Raw genomic sequence first — 11,392 nt, 5'->3', positions numbered from 1 at the left:
AAGCCACAGGTAGGTAGGTAATGTACTAATGTTGCTTTGCTGCACTCATGGTGGATAAACCGTTCCACCCTTACTCTAGGGAATATAGCTCATTTAGACACACCCATCAGCAGAGTCAGAGCTGCCACAGCATGCAATAGGTCCCCGTCTTCTTCCCAGTCTCTGCCTGTGGATAGCTTTAACCCCTTCCTTCCTGATATGCATTTCAATTTTTCTTTCATCTCTAATTAAAATGATTTTATAGGAAGATAGTTAAACCACTCCTGAATAATGGAAGCTGTAGGCACAGGACTCATCGATAAATATAGTTTGTGCTTACACACTGAGGGTCACCAGTGTGCTGGTAAAGAGGCAGGCTTTGTTGCTTTTTTTTTACCCTGGCAACTACTACCTGTGCTAGTCACAAATGTGTAATCACATCTTGCCAAAACCCAATCACTCTTCATCTGTAAGATTTTTTCCTTAGGTGCTATAGCATATACTGATTCATTCTCCAGAGGTCCATATATGCAACTTCTGCATTGTTTTCCAATTACTTCAGATTATAGCAGGATTTCCTTGCAGAATGTTACTTACTTCTCTGTATGTATTATTAAATGAATGTAGATTAAATCTTCATTGCCATGAAAATGAAAAAATCACCCTGAGGATGAATAACCCAGTTAAAAAATTTGTATAAAATACTAAATTAAAAGGCATAACCACAGCTACTGATGTAGTTAAATGTAACACACTGATTATCATTTATCTTGGTTTATTAAAATATATATATATATATATATATTGTACTTCATCTTGCTAGCTAGTGAATCTTAGGCACTAATTACATACATTAGAAGAATTGCCTTCTTATTATGCAAATGCAAGTTTCAATTTGGAGCTCATTTAAATTCTACTAGCCATCAAAAACATCTTTGCATATCTATAGTAATTTGTCTTCATTATCTGTGCATGTGCAAAACAGTTCTCTACATACACATGAAAACATGCATGCATGCACTTAACCATATCGCTTCAAGTAATATGGGTTTCGAAGCATACAGTTACATTCTACGGGACCTGTTTCCAGGTGCTTTATGCCATTCAGAAAAGCAGCAATACATGGTTGCAACACACTGAAAATACCCAGTCTGCAGTATTGTCTCAGTCAGCTCTCCAGGAAAGAAAAGAACACTCATGAGCCAGACAATTCAGAAACTGGGAACACACAGTTCCACATATTGCCACAGCTGTAATGCTGAACTGTTAACAAACAAATATCCCTGTGTCATAGTATATTACTCCATTTTCAACTCTGTGAACCAACCTTAGTCTCAGTTCTGGAAGTGGTGTGTGAGTAACTCTGCACTTCCAAGGACCAGTCACATTCATAAAAATTCACATGTAAGAGTGCAGATTTTACTGTCCTGGACCAAACTCTGAGCTCTGTCCTTACAGGGGCAGTAAAACATTCAAGGTGAACCCTGAATATGATTCCTCCACTCTAGCAATGCCATAGAAAAGGTATAGCAGGAGTTAATACATCTTCATCACCTTATCTGTCAGAGGTCTTCCATCTCCACCAAAGAGAGGAGTATTACTATATGTATACCATCTATGGGTGAGAGAAGAAAGGCTAGAAAAAGAGGGAGGTATGCAGAGGAGGTTGGTGGTGGGAGGGGGCAGGGCAGGGAAGAAACCAGAGAAACAGATAGTGGAGTCCCACAGAGTAAATTTTGGTCCCACAATGAAATTGGATGAGTTGAGAACATGGAATTACTGTGGAATAAGTGAAATAACGGAAAAATACCTCCTTGCTTCTACCCACGGCCTCCCCTCCTCCCAATTATAGCCAGTTTAATGGTTTCACAATACTTTGTGGTATTGCAATACTCTATTGGTGTTGGTTTTGAAACAAATTCAAGTGTATCACTCATCATGACTATGTACTGATGTAGCAGAAAAGCTACATCAGTAAAGTCTTGCTTGACTTTCACTTCATGCAGAGCAGCCACAGGGGCACAGAATTTGTCCTGTAGTCTTTGCTGAATTAACTGTCAGAGACTTGGGCAGCAGTGGAAGAGTGGGAGTGCTTCTCTCAAGTTAGTCGATTAGGAAAGAATAGAGGTAGTAACTGGAAAGACACTCCCCATTCCTCTTTTCCCTTTGCTTTATTTATGGACTAGAGCAGTTGCAAGATCACATGCCCTGTGTTTTGAAGGTCCCTGCTTTTCTACCTTGACACCCTAACAGGCAGGGAAGCAGGAGATGGCACTCCGGGGGCAGTGCCACTGTGTAAAACTGCAGTCTCAACAGCACACTTCCCTCTCTGGCTCCTTGTTTATATTTCTGGTCTTTTTGCTATATATAGAAAACAGAGGAGCCCCTGTCAGCTTATGTTCTCAGTTCCCCATTTCAGTTAGAAAGCCCTGTTTTCAGAGCCTGGTGATTGGATTCTAAAATATTTTTCTACTGCTCTGAACTTGGACGTTTCTTTCAGAAAGCTGGAAAGGAGCTGGTACACTTTTGTTACCTCATGCGAAAGGGCAACAAATAAAATGAGGTCTTCCAGTACTCTTTGGGAGAGGGTTTTATTTGTTTGTTTGGTTTGGTTTGTTGTTGTTTTTTTTTTTTTCCTTTTTTTGGCTTGGACTTCATGATTTTGAAAGTGCCTAGATGACAGCAGTAAACAGCAATGAGTGCATTACACACAGAGCAGATACACACAACTTCTTTAGTACACTCTGCAAGCGTACATCACTCCTTACCAGGCAGAACTATGCTTTCATCATGGTACTTCTACAGTGTCTTGTGAAACTACCACTCACAATTACTAATTCTGATTGAGAATTTGAGGGTACCTATTGGGAATTAGACTGAGACTGGTCACAGAGTTTGACATACATAGCTGGTAGGTAGCAGTGGTAGCTTTCAAGAAGAATGTTTTGGCAGTTAACTCTGCAAGTTCAATGTTTGGCTTGCCCCAGCAACCTTGGCCACCGCAAACCTTCCAGATGGAAATATGCATTCCAGCTGCAACTTTTGCTGAAATTGAATGTCAGGTGAATTCGGCTACAAGACCATGTTGAGCTCATACAGCTATATTATGACATGGGTGCCTTTTACATGTACTTCTCTTTAATTTGCACGGTTACAATTAGGTTATTGTACTACTTAAAAACACTTCAGACAGGCTGCAGCCTGCATTATCCTCTCGTCACATTTCCATGACTTTTCTCATCATTAGTATTGCAGATTTTAACCTTCTGTTTCCCTCTTAATTCCCCACCCACCCACACACACCCACCCCCAGCTGTTGGTCTTATACTGACTGAAAGTTTTCTTTCCTATCTGAATAACATTCATATAACATTTTTATTGTCTGTGGTTTGTACCACATATTCTCTGTGGTCTGGTATTATTCAGTTTTATATGCTGAGATTTTGGAGGCCTACTCTTGGATTTGCTTACACTTATCTGTACTGCTAGTGACCTGTTGTCAGGGTGCTGAGCTAGTTTGCTGATGATGGATGCCAGCAGAATGCCACAGAAGGGTTCTTTGTAGTAGGTGGGCATTTTATCCCACCTACTGTGAAAGGTCCCAGTCTTTGCTCACTTCTCTAGTTCCTACCAAAATAGAATGGTAAGTAGGTATCTAGAGAGTTGCAATAGGAGTGCTACTTTGAATTTTTAGTGAAACAAATACCAAAAATAAATAGATAATAATAATCATGGTCCATATATGAAAATCATAACAATTTTAAATATTCCTGTACTGTGTCAGGGACAAGCAACAGTGGGGCTGCTTTGCCTGGGAGGGTGAGCTGGGAGCTGTATGGATGGCAAGGCAGGCAGGACTATGTCCATGCAACAGGGGCCCATTGCCACAATACACAAACAAGACGAACAGTGGCAACAGCCTGAGTCAGCCACAGCCAACTGACTGCTGGACAAGCTTGTAGGGGTGAGGCAGGTCTGAGATTAAGCCAAGAAATCAGACCACTAAGGCAAGGTGAGGATCAGCATGGCATAATGGCAGGCCCAGAACAACTGCAGCAGAGCTGAGGTGAGGACTCAAAGTGAAAGCCTGATCCTCAGCACAAGTGCCTATTGGTGCACTCAGTGTCCTGGCAGGTTTCTGTCAACTAGTGCTAAGGGCTTTCTCTTTTTCATTATTAGCCCCCATGCAGTGCAGCTCATCTGGGCCCTGCAGGCTAATACCAACCAGAACACAGGACTAAACCTGTGCAATAGTTTTGCATTTGCTTGATATCACAGAAGTTTGAAATTTCAATACCACAAGCCTAGCAACTATCAACAATAAATAGATAGGCAGGCATGTGACTAGATACAGAGGGTATGGTATATTTATGAAATGTTCTTGCTGTGCTGTAAACCTATAGAAATACAATACCAATGCACAACTGTGCTACAGAGGCCTGCTAGCCTTTGATAGTCATCTCTCAGAGTACTCTCTTCCTGGAAGGAAGTAGATGCACCTGTTCACTTGTTTAGTACTCTCAGGGCACATCTTTTCTAAGGAATTTACATTCATTTTCCCAGCAACAACAGAAGAGCTCTCAATCAACTGCAAAAGTTAAAAATATATCAATACTATTACAAAAAAAAAAAAAAAAGAGAGAGAGAGAGAGAGTATTTAATACCATCATTTTCTACTGTTGCTTATTGTTAAAGATTGTTTCACACAATGCTTGTGGATGCTAAGAGGTCAGTAAAGTCTCTAATGAGTTAATGGTATACAACTAAATAATTTCTAAGAATTGTGCTGGCCTGCATCCAGATAGTTTAAATGTAAATGTACTGTGAAACTTAAGAGCACACTTAGAGAAGGTTGGAAAGAGAGGGAAGAAACATGGGAGAGATGGTTTGTGTTGGAAGGGACCTTAAACATCATTTAAATAAAGATAAAGACGTAGCATTATGATATAGAATTGCTGCCTGGTCAGAACATTACAGAACAACATGCATATGAAAAACAGTGAAGGATCTCCCTCAAGCACAGATTATGCAGGTTCAAATACAAGGTGAAAATACTGCTTAATGCATGTAACTTCCTTTTTATGACAAGGTCACACACCTACTTGACCGGAGAAAACTGAAATTTCAGTAACACCAGCTTAACACTTATCACTGGTAAATAGATAGGTAAGTCTGTGACTAGGTACAGAGGGTATATTCATGCAAAGTTCTTGCTGTGCTGAAAATCTACAGAATGCAGATGTAATCTTTTTGGATTTCAGCAAAGTTTTTGATATGGTTTCTCATGGTATATTCCTGGACAAAATGTCCAGCATACAGCTAGATGAATACATAATGCAATGGATGAACAATTGGCTAAGAAGGTTGGGCTCATAAGGTTGTAGTAATAGGGTTACATCAGGCTGGTGGCCAGTCACTAGTGGGATTCACAGGACTCCATTTTAGGGGCAATTCTTTTCAAATTTTTCATAAAGTACTTGGATGCAGGACTTCAAGCTGTACTAGGTTTGCAGGTAACACTAAATTTGGAGTAGCTGTTGAGTCCCTTGAGGTTAGAGAGGCCAAGCAGAGAGATCTTAACAAATTAGAGGTCTGGGCAATCACAAACTGGGTGGAGCTTAACAAGTGCTGGATTCTGCATCTGAGAGAGGGCAACTCTGGTGGTTCTGGTTGACAGCAAGTTGAACATGAGCCAGCAGTGTGCCCTGACAGTCAAAAGGGCCAACCACACCCTGGGGTGCATCAAGCACAGCAAAGCTAGCTGGTCGAGGGAAGGGATTGTCCTGCTGTGTGTTGGTGCAGCCTCACCTTGAGTACTGTGTGCAGTTTCAGGTGCCACAATGTAGGAAGGACATATAACTATTAAAAAGTGTCCAAAGGAGGGCTACAAAGACAATGAAGGGTCTAGAGGGGAAGACATATGAGGATTGTCTGAGGTCACTTCATTTATTTAGCCCAGAACAGAGCAGGCTGAGGGGAGGCCTCATGGTGGCCTGCAGCTCCCTCACGAGGGGCGCGGAGGGGCAGGCGCTGAGCTCTGCTCTCTGGGGACAGCGAGAGGACCCAAGGGAATGGCATGGAACTGTGTCAGGGGAGGTGCACGTTGGATATTATGAAAAAATCTTCACTGAGAGGGTGGATGGTTAATAGGGCACTGTCACAGGCTTCCCAGGGAAGTGGTCGGAGTAGGTGAGCTAAAGAGTTCGTAGATAGTTCATTCATCCTGTGGCCTTGCTAACAACCATTAAGAGTGTCGTGTCAGCCTGCAGTTTAATAACTTACCTCATAGGCACTATATCAGAAGATTCCAACTTTCCTTCATGTTTAAATGCTGATTATCTTTTTTGTTCTAAATTTTAAAGAACTCTAACCTTGTAGAAGATGGGCATGTTTAAGAGTGAGTGGAAGGAAGCAGCTTAGACTCTCACTAAAAGAATGTGAGTTCTGCATGCCATACTGTTGCAGCAGATTCTTTGTGCCTTTGGCTATCTTCCTCATTCTGGTCTGCTAGGCTATTTCCTTTGTGAAATTTTTAGACCAGGGACCAATCTCTCACTGCATATTTGTACGTGGCTCAGTACAGATGGCCTAATAAGAGATTACAACTCAAAGTAAAAAAAAAAAAAAAAAGAAGATAGACATTTACTTGTTGTTTTCAAAATTTTTATATTTCTTTATTTGAGAAAAGCAAAAATCTGAGTGTTAAAATTTTATATTTTTCTCTGTGGAAGGGCTTTAAAAATATAATTATTTAAAACCTTTAAATTGCCCTTTTTTTTTTCAATCCCTTAACCAAGGCTGATTGGTGATTCATGACCTTTTTGTACCTTCCATATTTGTGGATCTTCGAAGTCTGAAGTGGCCATGCCATGAGTTAGATCATTCTTAAAACTTACCGATCAAGATATAGATCTTCCCCAGCACAGCCCTTACACACAGTCTTGTAAAAGTACAGTGCAACACCACAGAAAGTCAGAAAATAAACTGGCTTCTGTATTTACAAGAGTTCATGCATAGCAGCCTCAGCAGGGGATCACAATCCACCCCTTGAGATCAACTCTGTTAAAAGTGAAAACAAAGTTTCTGGAATCACAGCACTGGAAAGGACCATAAGTCCAGGCTTCTATAGTAACGGACAACAATGTAAAACAGTTATTTAGTCCAGAAGGGTCCCCACAAACCACAAAATACTTCCCAACACCCTGTAACAAGCTTATGACCTGTGGTACGAAAGACCAAAAGCCACAAAGACTCCAGTGTGCCACAGGAAGTGTGCAGGAAAGATCCTGTTCATCACCAGTATCTTTGGCTTCCGTGAAAGCATGGATCCTGGGACATAAAAATTTTGTGAATTTTGTCTCAGATAGTCATTTTGTTTGACGGTTGTTAGTTAAATAAATTCCAAATTGTGCTAAATACCTAAAGTAAGCCTCAAAATAAGTGCAAGTATTATATGTCATTAGGAAGAGAAAATTAAATAGTCATGAGTCCCTATGACTATTTTCCTTTTGTTTCAGCTTTGTTAACTAGTATTCTGGTGCTTCCCAAAGGAGCTGTGTGCTAGTAAATATTAAACAATGCTACAGGTATCAATATTTTACTAAAAGGTCCTTCCTTGTACGTAGCAACTGAAGACAACATTCTTCAGCCTGTGTTACAAATTGTATGGTGAAAACCAATCAGAAATGTGTTTGAGACACAAACCAGTGATTTTCCTTTTGCTATTTTAAATCTCCCAAATTTGGAGTGAAGCCCAAATTTGGATTTTGCCCTCCCAAAATATCCTTTGAGCATCTGGTTGGGTTGGTGGTTGGTTTGTTTCTGTGCTTCATACATGATAAATGGTATCCATGGTCGCATATAACCTAGCACATATTTTTATTACATTTGCAAAAGAAAGGCAACAACAACAATAGCAACAAAAGTTTGATTTTGGAGAGACATAGAGCCAAATTGGACTTGGCAGGCAAATGTTGCTTTAAAAGTGGCCTGACAGACCTCCCAAAATACAACGAATATGGCATCAGAATATGCTGAAAAAGGAATTTTGGTTTGTTGCGAAATTAGAGTATATTATTTTCCCTTCACTGCAGTTTCACTGTCTAGTATATAGACCATTTTCTTAAAAAAACTCTGAATCCTGCTGTTCTCAGTAGGAGTTGCATATTATGGCTGTGCTGTTGGAAGTCTTACTTAGAATGACTGAAATGTTTTTGCAGGGTGTCAACTTCCAAGTCATCATTAATGTTTACAGTCTCAATAGCAGCTTGCATTGCTATAGTAACCCTTAAAGGAACACTCCTAATAGAAAACTGAAATAAAAGGAAGACACATTTTTACCAAGCACTCACAACACAGAGATTATTCCTGGGCTATTTCAGTAATTTATATTTTAAACAAAGGCATCCTGAAGAAAAAGAGGGCCTCTTATACTAGTAAATCAGTTTTATATACTGCTGGATGATGAGATGTGACAGAACTTGGATAGATGCCCCCTCCTAAAATATATAACTTCTGTCAGCTCAGATTGAAGCAAAGATGGGAAGGCAGTTAAGAAAGGGAGGATTCTTGTCAGCAAACTCTTCTGTGAGGAATTCTGGCTATTAATACAGAAAATCAGTCTACCAGGATCTTTCTTTTTACCTTGAAGCCAAATTAGTGAAAAAAAAGCTGTTTTATTTGTAATTAACATTATACACTATAGAGAGGTCATTGATATAGTAGTCTATGGTCTATAGCATCCCTTCCTCAGCATGAGATATGGTATATGCAGTAATCTTTTTCCCAAGCACAAGCATACTGTGCTAAACCTCATACATAACCTTTTATAGTCAGATTTATGTAGATGTTTCTCTAATATGTCCATGTTTCTCTAATATTTTACATTTTTCAAAAATCCTTTTTTTTTTTTTTTTTTCATAAAGTAGTAGCCTGATAACTTCCACTTACCAGGAGAATCCTCAATCTATTTTACAAAGCCTTTTTCTCCCAATAACAGCAGTGTGTTGTCTTCCTGGTTGCTGAACTGCTACAGCAAAAAATCTAATTTGACTTTAAAATAAATAAATAAATACATAAATACATAAAAACAAGAGGAAGCTCTTTATAGAAAAATAAAATCCTTCAACAAACAGGAAGTCTGGAGGAATGAACACAGTCCTAGAAATAAGAGTCATATCCTGATGCTGATCTTACAAGTACCCTACAAATTTTATTTAGTTTGAACTCACAAAATGGCTTTGCCCCAACTTTCCCACCATTCTGACTGAAGCAAATGGCCATGTTCAAAGCCACAAAGCAAGTGACTGTCAACACTCTAAGTCTTCAGGTGTTTAAGACAAAAACATCTCAGAAGAATTATCCTAGGCTGTTAAAGCACAGTGCCCAGAAGACAAGTCATAAAATGTCTGTTCATTTCAGACTTTCAACGTACACAATGGGAAGAATGAGGCAACCTAGTGAAATGAGGCTGTGGAACCTTAATGTTTGACAGCTATCATGTTGTACTATTTCTGTTTCTTGTCACCTGTACCCAAGCCTGGATCTTCAGGGTGCAAATAGGTTCCTGCAAAAATAATATAAATTAAAAGAACAGCAAGTATCACCATTTCTCCTTCATTGGCAAAGAATGGCAGGGCTGAACCTCTATTTTCCTGTATGTAGCAGAAAGGTGTAATAGGAGCATGTACAAAGTTTCTCTGTGTTTCTTCCTGTAAAATAAGAAAAAATATATTAACTCTGAGTGAAATATAAAAATAAATAAATAAATGAGGTTGTAGCAAGGATGGATCAACTTGATCAAAGTATTATTAAAGCATTATTAACCAAATTTTGTAAATTCTAGAATAAATGTAATGACACATACAAGGCAAGAGATGTGTCGGTGCAGATGTTCTCCAAATGTGCACCAATAACTAATGTGGGGGTGTGCCTGTTCACAAACCAAACTAGCACAAAAGGGATGAGGGAACAGTTGTACTGCATTCCCCAGTGCATACCATTTACAAAGCAGACAAGGAAGATGTAAAATAAAAGTTTCCAATGAAGCAGTAAGCCTATCAATAAAACAAGGAATTCCTACAAGAAAAAGAAAATAAAAAAAAAAAAAAAGAGAGAGAGAAGTAAAGAAAGAAAAAAAGGATGAAGGGCAACTAGAGAAGGAGAGGTAGTACCAGAGAATTACAGGAATTACAAAATCACAGAATAGTAGAGATTAGAAGGAACTTCTGGAGGTTCCAACTCTCAGCAAGGGTACGTTGCTGAATTATAGTCAGTTTGATTTCCACCAGGATTCCTAGGTCCTTTTCTGCAGAGCTGCTTTCCAGCTGGGAGGCCCCCAGCATATACTGGTTCCTCGGATTGTTCCACCCCAGGTGCAGGACTCTTCACATCTCCTTGTTGAACTTCGCAAGATCTTTGACAGTCCATGTCTCCAGCCTGCCAAGGTCCCTCTGGTTGGCAACATGGCCCTCTGGTGAGTCAGCCACTCCCTCCAGTTTTTTGTCATCCAGGAATTTACTAAGGGTGCGCTCTACTCCAAGATCCAGATTATTAATGAAGATGTTAAAAAGGATTAGACACAGACTTGACCCCTAGGGTGCATCGCTCATTGCTGGCCTCCAACTAGACCTTGCACCAATTACCACTATACTCAGAGCTCAGCCGCTTAGCCAGTTTTTGATTCACCACACTGTCTGGTCATCCTGTTCATACTTCAACTGCATTTCTATGATGGCTCTTAGGGGGGACAACGTCAAATGTCTTACTGAAGTCCCGGAAGAAAAATCCAAGGCTCTCTTCTCATCCATCAGGCCAGTCATTTCATTATGGAAGCTTATCAGGCTGGTCAAGTACGTCTTCCCCTTATTGAATCTATGCTGAGTACTCCTGCTGTTTTTCTTCTTCTTCATGTGGCTAGAAATGGTTTCCAGGTTTATCTGTTCCAGCAGATATTCTCAGGTATCGAGGTGAGGCTGGCTGGCCTGTAGTTCCTTGGGTCCTCCTTCTTGCCCTTGAGGCACAGTCTTGAGGCACATCTCTTTGTTGACACAACTGAGCAAATATTATACAGTGGCACCAGTAATGTCCCCTCAGCAGTCAAGAGTGCAGTCTATCAGGGTTCATGGACTTACAAATACCTAGTTTGTTTAAGTATTCCCTACATGATCCTTTTCCACCAAGGGTACATCTTCCTTGCTTCAGCCTTTCAGTCTGCTCTTTAAGACCTGGGATTCCTGAAGGTTCATCTTTCCAGTAAAGACTGAGGCAAAGAAGCATTCAGTACTTCAGTCTTTTCACTGCCCTGTGTAACCAGCTCTCTGTTTCCTTCTGCAGAAAGCTCACATTTTCACTAGTCTTGCTTTTGTCACTGATATATTTGTAGAAGCCCTTCTTATCACCTTTGACATCCCTG

This window comes from Anas platyrhynchos, chromosome Z (assembly GCF_047663525.1).
Source record: "Anas platyrhynchos isolate ZD024472 breed Pekin duck chromosome Z, IASCAAS_PekinDuck_T2T, whole genome shotgun sequence".
NCBI classification, from domain to species: domain Eukaryota; kingdom Metazoa; phylum Chordata; class Aves; order Anseriformes; family Anatidae; genus Anas; species Anas platyrhynchos.
The sequence above is the reverse complement of the archived record's forward strand: the minus strand, read 5'-3'. Positions refer to the sequence as shown.